The 18,194-nt window shown below is 38.7% G+C and overlaps 2 non-coding genes across 2 annotated transcripts; one reads left to right on the top strand and one right to left on the bottom strand.

Annotated features, from left to right (window-relative positions):
- Window positions 1-17,404: 17,404 nt before the first annotated feature.
- Window positions 17,405-17,476, bottom strand: TRNAG-UCC (transfer RNA glycine (anticodon UCC)). Its single transcript has one exon. It is a non-coding gene; the product is annotated as a tRNA-Gly (tRNA).
- Window positions 17,477-17,550: 74 nt separating this feature from the next.
- Window positions 17,551-17,622, top strand: TRNAG-UCC (transfer RNA glycine (anticodon UCC)). Its single transcript has one exon. It is a non-coding gene; the product is annotated as a tRNA-Gly (tRNA).
- Window positions 17,623-18,194: the final 572 nt, after the last annotated feature.

Raw genomic sequence — 18,194 nt, 5'->3', positions numbered from 1 at the left:
CTTGTGTTTGTACAAAAATATGGAAGCATTTAGATTCACAATAATAGGTGACGTCCGCTAATGCCCATGTATTTCCATCTATACTTAAGTGAATAGCAGCCATCATGTTATGTTTCTTTCCCCCTTAATGGACAATCCTAGTGCTTGTTAAATGCGCTTTCATAAGAAAACCCTATTAAGGAATGTGAACATAATAAATAACACTGGCGAGATAATAAAATAGAATACAGACATTCTTAGAAAACTGAAGGCAAGATGCGCAAAGGTCAGTAAGAAACTTTAATGAAGTTCCAGATTTTAAGAACTAGGTTAGCCATACCCTTTGGTCTATTTGGTCTATATGTGCCATGTCCCTTGGTCTATTCGTCTATTTGTTCTATATGTACCATGTCCCTTGGTCTATTGATCTATTTGGTCTATATGTGCCATGCCCTTTGGTCTATTGGTCTGTTTGGTCTATATGTGCCATGCCACTTGGTCTATTGGTCTGTTTGCTCTATATGTGCCATGCCACTTGGTCTATTGGTCTATTTGTTCCATGCCCTTTGGTCTATTGGTCTGTTTGGTCTACATGTGCCATGCAATTTGGTCTATTGGTCTGTTTGGTCTATATGTGCCATGCCACTTGGTCTATTTGTGCTATGCCCTTTGGTCTATTTGGTCTATATGTGTCATGCCCTTTGGTCTATTGGTCTATATGTGCCATGCTCTTTGGTCTATTGTTCTCCTAAACCCAATGCGTCTCCCTTGCTGCTGATAAGCTGGGTGACCCTAGAGGGTGATGCTACATTACCTACTAGAACTGTTAAGAATGTTCCATTATTTTTAATACACCTTTTTTGTTGATTATGGGTTTGTTTTTTTAAATGTTATGTTTTATCTATTGTATATTATATTGGAGGATCTGAGCTTATTAGTTCAATTATACCTATGTGGAAAACACCAGTATTTCCATAGGTATAATTGACCTCCAATTTACAAAGATGCAACAGTTTTTTTTAGATCACAACAGTTCCACTGCAGATATTTTTCGGCAATGTGTTGATGGGATTAACCAGAGTCCCATCCACTTTGCAGGGACTGTAAAATGCTACTTTTTTTGCCACACTGTTTCTGCTATGGCAAAATTATGACAATTACGCTACGTGGGTCCCCAGTCATAAGGGGTTTTCCCAGATCCCTCTCTCAGCAACATTGCTCTTCTTCTCACTTCCTGTATTCTTCCACAAGCTTGGGGGTGGGCTTTGCCTCTTTGATGGACGAGACACTGAAACAGTGCTTTTGCCATGAAAGATGATTTATTATATACTAGGAATCCAATATAAATGCAGATTAAAAAATATACACAGTAAATGTATATAGATTGTATATAGATGTATATAGATTTTAAGACAAAAAAAACATGACGTGACTTAATGTTATCGATGTGCTTACATCTAGAAATAACAACTTTTATCAGTAAAATGCAATTAATAGAAGCTCTGATAGGAAGTGTAATCAAGGGAACTCAGCCTACTTCCCCTCCAGAGAGCAGTGAGTCACGTCTTCCGCTCTATAATGCTAAATAAGGAGAGATAATTTATCACAATAAAGAATCTCACAATGGTAGGTCAATTGAGTTTGTATGCCAAATGGCATGAAAAACCTATTGCACCATTTACACGACAAGAAGGAACACACAGGTGCACAGCTCATAGCCAGGCAGATGTCTGATTACTGTGCTGTGACTAACAACAAGCTGTGCACATGTGTGTCCATCACATGACCATGGACTGTACATAACATGACCATGGATTTTACATCACATGACCATGGACTGATAAAACCACTGGGCGTAAACATAATTAATGACAGCAAGCGGAGATCTAAAAAAATTAGACGAATTGCTACAAAAAGTATAATGGAAAATGTTGTACTTTATAATTTCATTACACAAACAATAACATTTATTTGTTGAAGCTGAACAACCCCTTTAAGGATTTCAGAACAGGGTAACACAAAATCAAATTTCTTTCCCTGTTTTTATTGTTCAAAAGTAGTAAACTGTAAAAAACGATATTATAAACTGTAACCTGTACTGTGAGCTGCAGAGTAAAGGTAATACATTATTTACGACATGTGGCGATAGGCACAAAAAGTTAAAAAAATATCACTGGAATTGAAGTTATTTTTTCCGTTCCATCCAGATAAAAACTAATAAAATTAGTCAATATCTTCCATGTCCCATCATAAAACCTGCCATAGGAATGCATCATTGAAAAAAATAACAAGTTATGGCTTCGGAATTTGATAATGCAAAAGAATTGCTGCAACTTTACAGCCCAAATAAGTTCCATCCTTAAGGGGTTAAATGATTAGATAGATAGATAGATAGATAGATAGATAGATAGATAGGAGATAGATAGATAGATAGATAGATAGATAGATAGATAGATAGATAGATATGCGATAGATAGATAGATAGATAGATAGATAGATAGATAGGAGATAGATAGATAGATAGATAGATAGATAGATAGATAGATAGATAGGAGATAGATAGATAGATAGATAGATAGATATGAGTTAGATAGATAGATAGATAGATAGATAGATAGATAGATAGATAGAACATAGATAGATAGATAGATAGATAGATAGATAGGAGATAGATAGATAGATAGATAGATAGATAGATAGGAGATAGATAGATAGATAGATAGATATGAGTTAGATAGATAGATAGATAGATAGATAGATAGATAGATAGATAGAACATAGATAGATAGATAGATAGATAGATAGATAGATATGAGTTAGATAGATAGATAGATAGATAGATAGATAGAACATAGATAGATAGATAGATAGATAGATAGATAGATAGATAGGAGATAGATAGATAGATAGATAGATAGGAGATAGATAGATAGATAAATAGATAGATAGATAGGAGATAGATTGATAGATAGATAGATAGATAGATAGGAGATAGATAGATAGATAGATAGATAGATAGATAGATAGAACATAGATAGATAGATAGATAGATAGATAGATAGATAGGAGATAGATAGATAGATAGATAGAACATAGATAGATAGATAGATAGATAGATAGATAGATAGATAGATGATAGATAGATAGATAGATAGATAGATAGATAGATAGATAGATAGATAGATAGGAGATAGATAGATAGATAGATAGATAGATAGATAGATAATTCACATATCTGTTGCTGTTTCCCTAAAATCACAATATTACAGTATCAGAGAAGGAACAATCCAATGTCACCATCCTTGAACATAGAAAGATATCAGTATCATTTCCAGGGCAGGTTCCTTCTAGACGATTCAATATCTAAATTTCAGAGTCGGATATGAAACAAACGAATAAAATGATGATCCTAAAAAACAATGCCGATCTCTTTTTTTCCTTTTGAGTGAACCTATTCTCATGGCAGAACTCCCAGAATGGTGACAGAAGATTTCTTTTCTTTTGTTTGCCTTATTTTTGTTGGAACAAAGTCACAGAATTATCTCCTCGAAAAATATCCAGCCTATGGCAAAATGAAAAGCATCTCAAAAGTAAATGTTTTATTCATCTCGCACTTGCAGTACATTTCATTATGGCAATTCATAAGTGCGGGAAAATTACTTTTGCCTGAAAATGACACCGCAAATGCGAGGTTAGAAGTTTACAGCTACAGTTTATTTCAGCCGAATTCGGTAAAAATATATCAAATCTCTTCTCTTTGCATTTGTGAAAATATTATATTTACATGCAAATGACTGGAATCAGCATTCAGGACAAGCACAATGCCCCATGTGACCACATCCGTCCCCATCTAATCACAAAGCTTTAAAGGTGAAGTGCCTTCTACAGCTCATGGAAGGAAAAGAAAATGTATTACGCCCATCACAGTATGAAAGTCTTACACTAACACACAGACATTGCACTGACATCATTGCTTTTCATGCCTTCGCCTATAAATTTCAACCAAAACAGCTGTAAAATTAACCAGTCGGTTTCCTGACGGTCTTTTGTAAAATCCCAGATAACATATCTAGAGTATATTTTTTGTTTCTAGAGTAACAAATCTGCTGCAAGTACAGCAGCTATAGATATACATACAGATATACATACAGATAGTGTGTACGCAGAAGGAGGAGAGCTCAAAGAAGGGATCAAAATAGTCCCCAATTATAAGGTCATGACAGAAGGGGGGAACTTTTTAGAGTTTTATGTCGATTTTGGTGTAAAATAGTCACAACTACATTTGTTTGCAACTAAAATAGTTTCAAGCTCCGTTTTTGCTGTGAATTCCCCATTTGTTATAAAGTGGGTGGTCGCGGGGGTTTTCAGGGCAAATTTTTAATTTTTTAAAAATGTCTATTGGTGCTGTTAATGGGTTGATAAATGTACCTATGTACTTTTTAGTTTGTTTGGAGTGATTTCTGGGTGTCTCAGGGGGCCCCTAGTGTCTACAACTTTGTTTACATCCTCCTACTACCTGCTATGAAACTTCCTAACCTCCTCATCTCTGCCCCCCCTCCTTTCTCACTCCCCCCCTCCCATACACCCCTCCATGTCTAGTGATCCTTCCTATCCTAGCTATCCTATATGTCCTACCCTACCTATTCAGCCCAACCCCCGACCCATATTACATACTTACCCTCCATGGCTTCTTCCTGTGACATGGCCTCTTCTCCTCCTGTACTGTGTGCGCTCCTCTTCCACCATCACCTCTACTGCGCATGCGTAGACATGCAGTAAAGGGGATTTACTAGCAGCAGTGCATGCACACTGCTAGGGGAAGAGGAGAAGAGAGCGCACCCTGCCAGTACAAGATTATCAGAAAATGTCCCTGGGAGAGTCACATGTCATCATCATAGTCATGTTATAGTCCTAGTCTCAGTACATGTATTTGATAAGTTCTTGACTATGGTCCTAACATAAGAATAAACTGAAGAACTTTGCCATCACAGAGCTATGTCATCACAGAAAGTCAAAGTGCATGTACGTCTATTTCCTAAACAATTAGAAGCAACCCTTCTGGCTCCATACTCCAGAAACAGTGGCATAACTAGGAATGGCAGGGCCCCAAGGCGAACATTTGACATGGCCCCCCTCCCATATGCAGCTGGAGTTACTCCAGCAGGCAACAGCCTATAAAAAAAAAAAATTAAAAAAGCCCTGCAGTAGTGGCTGCCACGGGGATCCCTAATGTCCCAGGCCATTTGGCAGCCACTCCTGCTGCTACCCCTGCCCAGGACCTGGTTTATCTTTTGTATCTACTTCCTCTCTAGCACATCAGATCAGGGCTCTCCAGGTCCTAGCACAGCCACAGACTATACTTTTCAGGACAATTAAATGCAGAATGCATAGCTCCCACAGGGACCCATCTATATACCACTAATACTGTAGGTCTAGGCTATACTAGCTTTCAGTACATCATCATATTGTCCTTTTGAGTACAGCTCAGGGGTCACTTACTGAGGGTTCACTCCCATTTGAGTGGATCCCTTAGATCACTAGTCAGTGACATCCTAGCTATGTTTTTAGAGTGGTGGGGGACCTACTTACACCCTGTCACAGCGTATAGGCACTTATAGGACTTAACCTACCATTGGACTGTCCATTGGAGGACAGTTTAGGACCAAGCACTTCCTTTGTGAATTTGCTTCCTCTTGAGTGATCTAGATGGAGACACATTATTATTATTATTATTATTATTATTATTATTATTATTTATTTATATAGCACCATTAATTCCATGGTGCTTTACAAATATATACAAGTTTACTACTCAAGCAACTATTAATTAAATTATCCAAAACATTCTTGCTCCATCACCTGCTTAATTGGACACTGCCTACAAAGATTGCTGTATTGTATGTGAAGAAGTCCCCCATATGTACATTTGTATTACTTTGTCCTGCCAGTAAAAAAAAAAAAGAAAAGCAACGATTACCCTCGAAGCCTGGTTGTCTGTTGTCATTGTCAGATATCACGTGGGGGCGGGTAATTGGGGACATAAAAAAGGAGATTTTGTGCACTTTCGGGACCCAGGGACCCCCCTTTAAAGCCGGCCACATCGGATATATTACTGTGATACCAGCCCTGGCAACCTGAGTGTTGCAACCCTTTCCTTTTCATATTATGGTTTATACCCCCCCCAAGATATATACTGTAGTTACTCCCATATACAGTCTGTGCCTATCCCCATATGCAGTAAGTCTAAGCTTGTTCTCATGCACGGCTAGCTTTGATCTTGATATTCAGATCCATCCTTCAGAATTACAGTAGAATTGTTGTTTCCTCTTTAAATAAAATATATATTTTCACATTCTAGACATAAGAAGCAAAAAGCGAGCCGACAGCTAGTCACTAAGCTAAATCTTTTGACTTTGACCCTTACTCATTATGCTTTACGTTTCCAGGGGTGATGTCTTATCCAGGCTGATAAGACACACTGCAGAATGTACATCATCTCTGTTGGATATCGCTGTACTCTACTTGCTTGACAGTGACCAAATGAACCCTATTCATATTGATGAAAATGAAAAATGGCAGTCACTACTTGCTAGCATTTCATTGATTCAATGGGAAGCGACAAGGTCTTGCAAATGCTTGTCCAGCTTGGAGATAGATCCATTTTCATCGCTAAACACAGCCAAAAGTAAATCATATCTAAAATTCCATATTTTTTTTCATACGAACACTCCAATCTATTCTATTGTTACAAAGAATCCTCAAACGCTTTGTTCTTGCTCTCGTCATTTTCTCCCTCGATAGGATGAGTTAAATCGGAATAATTATTCGACTACTTTCTATGGCAAAGTTACACGATGTGTTCATCTAAATCACTTGCCTGGAAGTTAATAAAACAAAATAGTAAAACAATTGAGTGCTGATTAAAAGTATCATGCGAGTAAGACATGAAAAAGAGCAATAAAATAATCAATAGGAAAATAATGAAATTAAATTCAGCAATATAAAGCTCATATTGATGAATGGATGTTATTAAGGCTCTTGTCCAGTGAAATAGAAGATAATGCAATTACAGTCAGAGTGCATAAAGCAAAAAAAAAAGTTACTAACACGGTACTTGGTGCCAAGACGCCATTGATTCTACTTAACCCTTTTCCCTTTCTCTTGTAGCGTATATGATGTAGTATACTGTACGTAGAAGTGTATACGGTAATAACCTGGCACGATATTTAACGTTCAGGTAAATACAAACACATAAGGCTAGGGCCACACCAGAGCTGTTTGGGGATTCCGCCCCCCATTCCATTTCTCTCCGCATTTTTGGAGTGGAGAACGGGTGGACTCCATAGTAGTCCACGGGATCTGCTGATTTCCATGGCTAACCGCCTTTTAGGCTGGGGCCCCACAGGTGGAAACACCGCGATTTATGGGAAAAATCATGGTGTTTTAAGGTACAGGCAACGTATATGGGATTCAAGTGAATTCCATGCCCAATTAAAAACCCCTGTGCAGACACAACGCGATTTCCAAACCGGCGCAGTTTTGGAAATCACAGCATGTCGATTATATCTAAGGAAATGCCAGCGGTCTACCCATAGATATAATTGTAGCAGAAAGTCCACGGAGGAAGAACCGCAATGTTTTGGCGCCACTTTTTTCCCCGTAGCGCTTTTTGGCTGTGGGTTGTACTGTGGGGAGCCCCAAGTGGACCCAAAGAACAGAAACCCAAACCTAGCATGAACCTAGAGTGACTAGTAAGAGTGTTGCTGTGATGCCGTCATATGTTCTATGGTTTTATGTAAAAGAAAGAAAAAGTAGAACAGTAAACCCTTGTCTAATCTCATCCACACATTGCAGAAAAAAAAAATCTGCAGCGGAAATGTTGCAATTTCAAAAACTCTCTGATCCAGAGGGCTCTGGACCTCAGACTGGGCCAAAACATCACATTCCAACAAGACAATGACCTTATACACACAACCAAGATAACATAGGAGTAGCTTAGGGACAACGCTGTGAATGTCCTTGAGTGGTCCAATCAGATCCCTGATCCAAACCCAAACATAGCTGGAAAGTCTTGAAATTTGCCGACCACTGATAGTCCACATCCAACCTGGCAGAGCTTCAAAGGATCTGCAAAGAAACTTTGGGCCCCCAGCAGGTTTGTTCTGACACATTGGCTTCTAGCGGCTAAGATGGGCTCTTCGTAATAATGTTATGCTCTCATATCTAATCTGTATTTCCTATTGTTCCCATAGAGATCATTGACGATTTTTCTTGTGAGAGTCCTATCTAAAAATTGCAAATCTTGTAGCATATGTAGTAGACAATGATGTTTCCACTTCTGCTGTATGCAAAACCAATGACCTTACTTGAAAGTTTTCTACGACTTTTGGTTATTTTTTGGAATTCACTTTAGTTTAAGTATTTAATTTCTTCAGAAATACTTTATACCTGAGCTACTTCTCCACCATCTCCATGTGATTTGCAACGTGTCACCGAGCTGTCTGCCAAGATTATTGAATCTCTTACAAAAGCCCTTAAGTAAAAATATCACAGAAGGTATTTCTTAAGTGATTTGCACTTCGAGTAAATGTTGGTGCTTATGTACATATATAATAATGAAGACTCCCCCTTCTAGCACTAGGAGACAGGAAGACGTAAAAGTCAAAGACCTAAAGAATACTTATCTTGTAAGTAGTTTATTCAAGGGGTTTTGTTTCCATGTGAATACAGGATTTACATGTCAGAAGTGTGAAGGTGCAGATTATCTGACCCCATAGACTTTGCCCACCAAGGCTCGAATGCAGACAGAGCACGTTCACTGGAATCCAAAAACACAACATGGAGGATTTCTCGCATCTGGTTGGATATTGTTTCAGATGGCAAATAAAGATCTTCTGTTTGAAAAGTAAACAAATAAGCCAGAAGAAAGATTTTTTTCGTTGGCTTTTTAGCCCATGTTCTGGTGCTATGATGGATTAGAACATACTAAAAAGAAGCCAGTGTCAACTTGGCCAAGGCAAAGGATGTCATGTATGGTTATAAATGTTTGTTGCCTTTACAAAAACAAGTAGAATATTAGGTTGTGCTTCTATACTATAGGTAACTTATTCCTCAGTGCTACCCTTTCCCAAGTGCCACCTATAGGTGTAGGCTTATAGTGCCTACAGGGAAACCCAGCCTAGCCCAATATACTTAGTGAGGTCATAATAGTAGAGTCTCATGTGAATCTCTCTTATTTTCTGACCGGTGTTGCACCCAACCATGCAGCCTGTTTCCTATTCAATTTAACTTGATGTGTCTAAGTTCTTACCCTAAGGACTAGATATAGTCTAATGTTACAATGACACATTGGCATAAGCAAATCTGCTATGAATTTCTTAAAAAATCTGCAGCACTGAACCAAAGCTGTTTTATCAGTAATTCGAATAGCCCAATTGTCACTCAGTTAGGCTATTCCTCAGTTATAATATGTCCCATTGGCTTACATAGGCTATAGAATGTCAATAGATTCTGTTATGATATTGGCTTGGAATCCATTCCTAAAATGTGACAGATTCCTGAACACGTAAGCAATGGACCTTAGCGGTTAAATCCCACCAGCAGTGATACCGATAGGAGGAAAAGGATCCAACTCTTTTATGACGGGTTGCAAGGAAGCCTTTGGGACCATATCATGTCGCTGTTGTGAGACTGGAGTAAGAAAGGCAATACTTGGTTGAACGAGGCTTTTATTTACTACTTATAGTCTTCAAAAGTTTATACAAATTGTTATAAATATTAGTCCAAAGATTTCAACATAAATGTAACATTATGGAAACATTGTAATGGTTGTTAAGGAAAAAGGGAGAATTGGGGAATTGAAGGAATACTGGTATGTATCAATGGTTCTATTAGAGTATTAACTCTAGTATCAAAATGATGTCATGACCTGTGAATTAAGGAAAACCAGACCTATTGGGGGACTTCATAGTCTTGCAAAATTTAAGAGTCACTTGAACGCTTTTCAAAATGTCAATTATCATGTAATGCTATTGAAAGATTATTTACTGTATCTAAACATTTTTCTAAATAGATTACATTACCTAGAATTAACAAGAAGTTACATTGTTGCAGTGCAGTGATCCATAGAATGGAGGTTATAAGGAGAGATATAAACAAGAGTATTGTGTAAAAGGATTCATTTTACCGACTTATCGCCCAACAATCCCTTTTTCTGTTCTACGTTCTTGTGGTTATTAAGTCGGTCCCAGGATCTTGCTACAAATATATATATTTTTTAAATGAAACCTTTTCCCACCTATGGCAGACTATAAAGATTATTGTATAGATAATTGATTATTGAGCACAATGTGATAATGAATGGTGTTGTCTTCACACGAGTGTAATTAATGGCGCACTGTTCTCATCTCCGCTTCACGCTGGTAATAGTTTTCCTTTTATCCTTCTCTGATTTTACTGACTGATCATCTCATTGAATCTTGATTTGAGATTTTTTATCTCTTGATCAGATATTTGTATTTTCTTTCTGCATTTATTAAACCTTATTCCTCTTATCCTTTACCAGGGATGACCAAACGGATTTAACCCAAACCTGAAATTGTTTTTTCACCCACAAGACACTATTATACTCTGGGCTCTCCATAGACCCCAGACTATAATAAGTGAAGGTCCAGGGGAGATGAGTAAGAATAACAGTTACATTTACCTTGTCTCTTCTCCTCTGGGCATCTGTTAGGGAATAGCCAGATGATAATTCCCCAGAAGCTGCTGGTGAACCCTGGAGGGAGGGGCACAAGGGACAGTGAGCCCTAAACTGAAGCCCCCCGCTAGCCCTTCCTATTGCCAGACCCTATCCTAGGTAATAGGCGACAACCACGAAGACAATCCCTCCCTGAATAAGTGAAACACAAAACGCAGACAAGACGAACAACAACAAAGGGAGGTCAGGTAGCCAGGGTTCGGTAACAAGAGAGCGATGCAGTGCCAAATCGGAGTCAAGAGAATAGTCAGTAGGAAAGCCAGAGGTCAAGGATTAGCATACAAGTAATATAACAGCAAGCGATACCAGAAAGCAAGGGCAATAACCGGCACCAGTGTGACTGTGAGCCAAGACTAAATAGGGAAGGAAGAACCCGCCCAGAACCTGACAGGAAGAAAAGCTGTCAATCACAGGCAAGACAGATTAACCACTTAATGGACCGAGGCAACATAGGCAGAAGACGGGTGTGGTTCAAATGCAATCACAGAACTAGAGCTGAGGCGGATAGGTCTGGGTGAGATGGTCCTTACTCAGCCTCCTTGGCACATTTGAGATGCCTTGTGACATCGGGGAGTGTTAGGGCCCCTTCACACGGAGTAAACGCGCCGCGTATTGTGGCGCGTTTACGGCGCGTGTACGCCGCGGTTTTTTACGGTGCGCGATTACGCCGCGTTAACGCGGCGTAATCGCGCACCGTAAAAAAACGCAGCGTACACGCGCCATAAACGCGCCACAATACGCGGCGCGTTTACTCCGTGTGAAGGGGCCCTTGGGGCCCCTTTACACGGCGTATACGCTCACTGCTTTGGAGCGTGTAAACGTTCCGTAGCAGCGGCGTCTAAAGCAGTTCCCATTGTTTTCTATGGGAGCCGGCAGACGCGCGCTCCCCATAGAAATGAATGGAAAAAGCAGCCCATTCATTTCTATGGCGAGCGCGCGTCTGCCGGTTCCCATAGAAAACAATGCGATCTGCTTTTAGACGCCGCTGCTACGGAACGCTTACACGCTCCAAAGCAGTGAGCGTATACGCCGTGTGAAGGGGCCCTTATTATGGATATTGATGGGCCACTCATTCTGATTTCTCAAAACCCAGCATTCCCACCAGGGTGTGAGATAGTTTTTTGTGGTGGAATCACAATGACCAATGAGTCTATCGTGCTCTCATCTACTGACCTTTGCAGACTTACAGGCTGGGTTTCCTTTCCAATCCATTTCATGGTTGGAATATTCTCAACTTCACTATTTTATCAAATCACATGGGGGTGACACAATCACTGCTTTACCGTAATAGCATTTGAGGGGCTATTCCTCCATCCCTTCCCACCTCCATATCCCATTCATTTCCCTGCTATATTGACTTCTTCTTAGAGATTTTCATCCAGTTGAGCCAAGGTAAAATGACCTGAGGGAAACAATTACCTCCAAGGGTTCTTATATGTTCTTTGTATAGTTTTCTCAGTGTAATAGGAGAGCTATAAACTTTTGACCATATGGTATCAATACCCATCTCAACTGCTAAGACTCGTTGGAGATGTGAAGTGGAATGGGGGTAGCCTGTTACATATGTGATGGGGGGTGCAAAGGGCATATATTTCTTTTAGGAAAAATATCCACAATATAAAAACTGGTACCCTAAAGGGTTTTATCCTTCCGGGATCTATCCAATCGCAAAAGAAAGACATTGTAAGGTATCGTTGACTATCTGATAATGTTCATTCTTTAACCCTTGTTTGTTCTCTGTCTCCTCCTATTCTATCCTCTTGGCACTATTCCTCATCTATACACTATTTTCTTACAGGATAGTTGCACGGAGCCCCCCTCCCCCCCCCCCCAATCTACCGCGAACCGTTAACCTTGCTCCTTCCAACTTTATTATGGAGGGAGCTGACCTTCAAGTCATTGCTTCAGATCTTCCGCTCTTGCTTCGGAACAGTTACTCATTGTCGTGAGATATGATTTTTGTATACGTTCTGTTCTGTCTCTTTATCCAATATTGAATAGGATTAATATTCCTTTTGCATTTGTTCTTTTATATGTTATGTAAAAATCCTTTAGATAAAACTAATTGCACATAAAAAGATGATTATCTCTGCATTATTTTATCAGTTCGCAGCCACATGGGTATGATTCTACGCCAACTGCAGCCCCTACAGGGCACAATTATTGGTTTGGGAGGTATCTTGGATCCGACAGACTTTTTAAAGCATTTAAGAACATAAACAAACAAACATCATGCATTTACATTGATCTGCGTGTGGTTGTAACTTCTGGCTATGTAGCTCACGTAGCTCTGTCTAAAGCCTTCGGGAAGAACTGCGATGTGTTGCTGCTGCAGTTTTCCCCCAGTGCTTTATTGCTGCGAGACGTCCCATGGGGCCTTAGCTTTACACAGTATAAAGTCCCATAGTGGCCCCTCCACACACAATAATGTCCCATAGTGGCCCCTTCATGCACAATAATGTCCCATAGTGGCCCCTCCACACACAATAATGTCCCATAGTGGCCCCTTCATGCACAATAATGTCCCATAGTGGCCCCTCCACACACAATAATGTCCCATAGTGGCCCCTCCACATACAATAATGTCCTATAGTGGCCCCTCCACATACAATAATGTCCCATAGTGGCCCCTTCATGCACAATAATGTCCCATAGTGGCCCCTCCACACACAATAATGTCCCATAGTGGCCCCTCCACATACAATAATGTCCTATAGTGGCCCCTCCACATACAATAATGTCCCATAGTGGCCCCTTCATGCACAATAATGTCCCATAGTGGCCCCTCCACACACAATAATGTCCCATAGTGGCCCCTCCACATACAATAATGTCCCATAGTGGCCCCTCCACATACAATAATGTCCCATAGTGGCCCCTTCATGCACAATAATGTCCCATAGTGGCCCCTCCACACACAATAATGTTTCATAGTGGCCCCTTCACGCACAATAATGTCCCACAGTGGCCCCTCCACATACAATAATGTCCCATAGTGGCCCCTTCACACACAATAATGTCCCATAGTGGCCCCTTCACGCACAATAATGCCCTTGAGTGGCCCCTCCACACTATGATGCCCTAGATTTCCCATGTGGCTTTCTTTATGAAATTCTGAAGATTTCGGACTTATGATGGATCTAGGGTACGCCCTGGTTAGTCAATGCTTAGTGAAGCCAAAGTTACGGTTCTTCTTTTCAAGCGATGGAAACTTTAACTAGACGTCTATGACCGATTCTGTAACAGACTGAAAACGCAGTCGAGTTTGTTCTGCCTTTGTTATCACTTTACCAGGTATTTGATAATTCAGGGTTAAGACTTTGTGACGACGTCTACATTATAGTCAGAGCAGATTCAGTGAGCTCGGTTTCTTCTCCTTCTTTGTGGGAAGGGCGGGGAGTTGTGGCACGCTGACAGTAATGTGTTGTTGTTTTTCCACACATCTTGACAGTTTCTTTTGATGTTTTCTCGAGACAGAAGCTTTTATTGATTGCTTCTCATTTTCTTGGCTGATAGCCCCCATCAGACAGGCCGGCTCCAAGCTAATTAGCTGAGCTTTGTTCCTGCATAGCACTTTCCTCCAAAAACTCTCCAGGAAGGAGGCTTAGAAACCAGACTTCAAATAATAATGCAAAAGTGATTATGACAATAGAGAAGGGTGAAATATTTCTGGCAGAATATTCCCGAGTTCTCGTTGCATACAGATGCTTAAAGGTGGAGAAAGCAGCATTTATTTTACCTGTGTGGGATTGACTAATGCGCTAGACAGTAATAAATGAATTATGATTGTAATTATAGGCAAATTTATCAAATTTCATTAATTTTTGGAAAGGTCAGGGAGACTTTTAATGCTCTAGTTACGAGTTTTTGCAAATACTTATATCTTTATACTGCAAAACTGTGGTCCACATTAACTATTGTGATTACGGACAGGAATTGGCTTAAAAGTGGCGCATCCTTGGCGCAATGTGGCACGTTTAATTTTGCATAAAACTTTTTGACTTGCTACGTATGTGGGCTTTGCTTAAATGGGACAGTGGTGCAAAAAAAAGTTTAATACTGTATTTATCATAGATGTATCCAGTTGTAGAATAGATTATTATTATTATTATTATTATTATTATTATTATTATTATTATTAATAATAATAATAATAAATATATAATAATTCTAATAATAAAATAATACCAAAAATAATACAAGTAATACAATAATAATAATAATAATAATAATAATAATAATAATAATAGCAATAATAATAATAATAATAATAAATACAAATAATAAATAATAAAAAATACTAAAAAAATAAAAATATAATAATTAAAATAATAAAATAATACAAAAAAATAATACAAGTAATAAATAATAATAATAATAATAATAATAATAATAATAATAATAATAATAATAATAATAATAATAATAATTTAATTTTAAAAAAATTCTATAAGGGCAGAAAACAGGTGATTCAGATCGGAATCCCCCCAACCCTGCAGTTTGCTGCCATTTAAGGAATATATACATTTTTATGCATTTAATTCTTTTGTGTATTTTCAATTCTTTTTGTGTAATTCTCAATTTTTATCGGTAGCATGCCCAACATTTCTATTTTAATATTTGGCATCTTGTCTTCTATCTCTGCCCTACCCTGTTCTTATTCTGTTATTCTCGCTCTTACACTTAACTGGCTGTTACCATTCTCTTGTCCAAAAGTTGTGACTGTGGCAATAGGGCTGCCAGCACTGATTGAATATAGTCACAATATGTCAGCACATGCTGAATATGAGATCAGCGCTGGCAGTCCTGCTTGCAGGGATGCACTTTTTGGACAAGGGAATGGTAACATCTAGTTAAGTGGAAAGCTGAGAAAAACAGAACAAGTGTAGTGCAGAGCTATAAGAAAAGATGTCCAATGTCAGAAACATGTCCGGCATACTGCCCATAAATACTAAGTGCGAATCCACATAGGCTCACAAAGGAATTACAAAGGAATTGTAACTTTTTGTGAATTCACGATGGTTGCCATAGCTGCCCTGTATGGTGATGAAAGGGATACTTTGTTATATATGGGTAAAAGGACTCAATGTATATTTGTAGAGAAACTTATTTTATTGAAGCAATTTTTCTACATTATAATCCACTAGTATGAGACAGGTTTTAGCATAAATATGACAATCTTAAGGCTGGATGTCTAAAAATACTTATAAATATTGCTGGAAATCTAGGAGTTTGACTTTCAAGAATATAAATTGCCATTGCTGATTAAATCCAATTCTTGTTTTTAGGCTTAGTCAGTGTCGGTGTGGGTAGCAAGTGAGTATGTGCAGTCAATTACCTAATTAACTTTGGGTATTCACCTGTGAAGGATTCTCCAGGGAGCTTTTCCTTTCCTGAAAATGGTAAGAAACTTCAGAGGTAACTTGTATTTTATCTCCTGGCTTAGACCGATATTATTATCACTCCTATTTTCAGATCTGCATAATTTTCTGCTAAAATTCACATCGCCTGTAAAAGCAATGTATTATTATTATTGTTGTGATATATGTTATTATTGCTATTATTACGCCTTCCTTGCATACCTAGGATTGAACATCAAAAATGACAAGGTCCCTTGACTCCATGTATGCAATTATCTGTAACACTGTGCGCCGTGTTGACAAAGGGATCATTCACAGAAAGTCTATGGGCCCCATATTGTGGTATATAGAATCTGTGGGAAAGGAAACTTTGTTGCATGCAGATGTGAAAACCTGAATTTTCTAAACAATGTATTTAGACTTCAATTTTTCATGGTTCAAATTCCATGTATAATATGTTATACTGTATATTATAGTGCACACTATGAAACCCTTGATGGATTGCAATTCACATCATAACCACTGTGTGGCTACAATAAAGACAAATCCAGCACATACGTCTCCTGATAGAGTATCACAAAACTAGTCAAATCATGCAATATATTCCAATATATTCAGCCAAGAGAAAGGAAGGACACTAACGCATATGGTTACATGCAGTATTATGAAGACATTCCTCTATAGGGCACAAATATCCACTGCATGTGTCCCTATATGGAGCCTGGGTGCTAGCATGTTTAATCAAATACAAAATTTTATTAAACATGATATAAGGGGGTTTTACAAGGAAGAAACAAAAATGAAACAAATGGATGTCAGAAATAGAACAGAGACTAAGTAATATAACAACATGATTATGAAGATAAATAGTCAAATCAATAGACAAATAGACAAAGCATCATAAACCAAATGAGAACATAGGAAATAGAAATATTGCTCAAACTATACAGACCAATACTAATAGCCACGCCAATACAGAGTATATCAGTCCTTGGTATATAAGTAAAAAAATAAGCAAGTGCTTAAGAGTAAGTGAAATTCAATTACAAGAATGGGCTAAAGTAGGCTGCATAGAAGATGTATATGTATACATACATGTATACATAAAAATGTATATGAAACAATATAGGATGGCTAAACAATAGGAGACACATACCCATATAAATGAAAGTGCAGTGCTAGTCTCTGTCCCCAAACAGCGTTTCGGCGCTTGTGCCTTTATCTGGGTCACTTCCACCCACCAATCCTGAACAATCAGTATAGTTAGTTTTGGTGTCTGATATCTTAATTAGATTCTCTATTCTTCTGTGTTGGCCGGGAATCGAACCCGGGTCAACTGCTTGGAAGGCAGCTATGCTCACCACTATACCACCAACGCTTAGATCTAAGCATTGGTGGTACAGTGGTGAGCATAGCTGCCTTCCAAGCAGTTGACCCGGGTTCGATATCTAAGCGTTGGTGGTATAGTGGTGAGCATAGCTGCCTTCCAAGCAGTTGACCCGGGTTCGATTCCCGGCCAACGCAGAAGAATTATCTAAGCATTAGATTCTCTATTGTCACATGGGTGGTCCACAGTTGGAGCAAACAGCCCGGGACTGCCTAGCTGACTGTAGAGAACAATATTAGCATATTTGGTGCTGCAACTAAGAACACTGATTGCTCAGGAATGGCTAGGGAAAATGGTGCCTATTCCTGAATGCTGGAGGTGGAGGAGTTCATGGAAAGTCCTCTTTAAAGAAATGTATAGGGAATAATTATTATCATGTACAATTTATTTATCAAGGCTCTATATCTATATATTAGATTATTATTTGTCTATTTGCAATACTTTAGTTCATTGTGAAGGGGACGGGGGATTTTGCCCAAGACAGCTGTTTCACCTACAAAACCATAGGTGACGGCTAATCCTCAGGCAAACATGGCTACTGCTAAAGAAGATCATATCAGAATGGGTGTTGCCTCTAAGACCATACTAGAAAGTATAGTTAAAAATCTCAATAATTTAACGTATCCCACCACAATATGGAAAACCATTGTTGTATAAGAGAATAGAATTTTAAAGTTCCTGAATCATTAAGAAATTGATTGTATAGCGG

This window comes from Leptodactylus fuscus, chromosome 11, assembly GCF_031893055.1.
Source record: "Leptodactylus fuscus isolate aLepFus1 chromosome 11, aLepFus1.hap2, whole genome shotgun sequence".
Taxonomy (NCBI): Eukaryota; Metazoa; Chordata; class Amphibia; order Anura; family Leptodactylidae; genus Leptodactylus; species Leptodactylus fuscus.
Note: the sequence above shows the minus strand (reverse complement) of the source record. Positions and strands in the feature narration are given on the sequence as shown.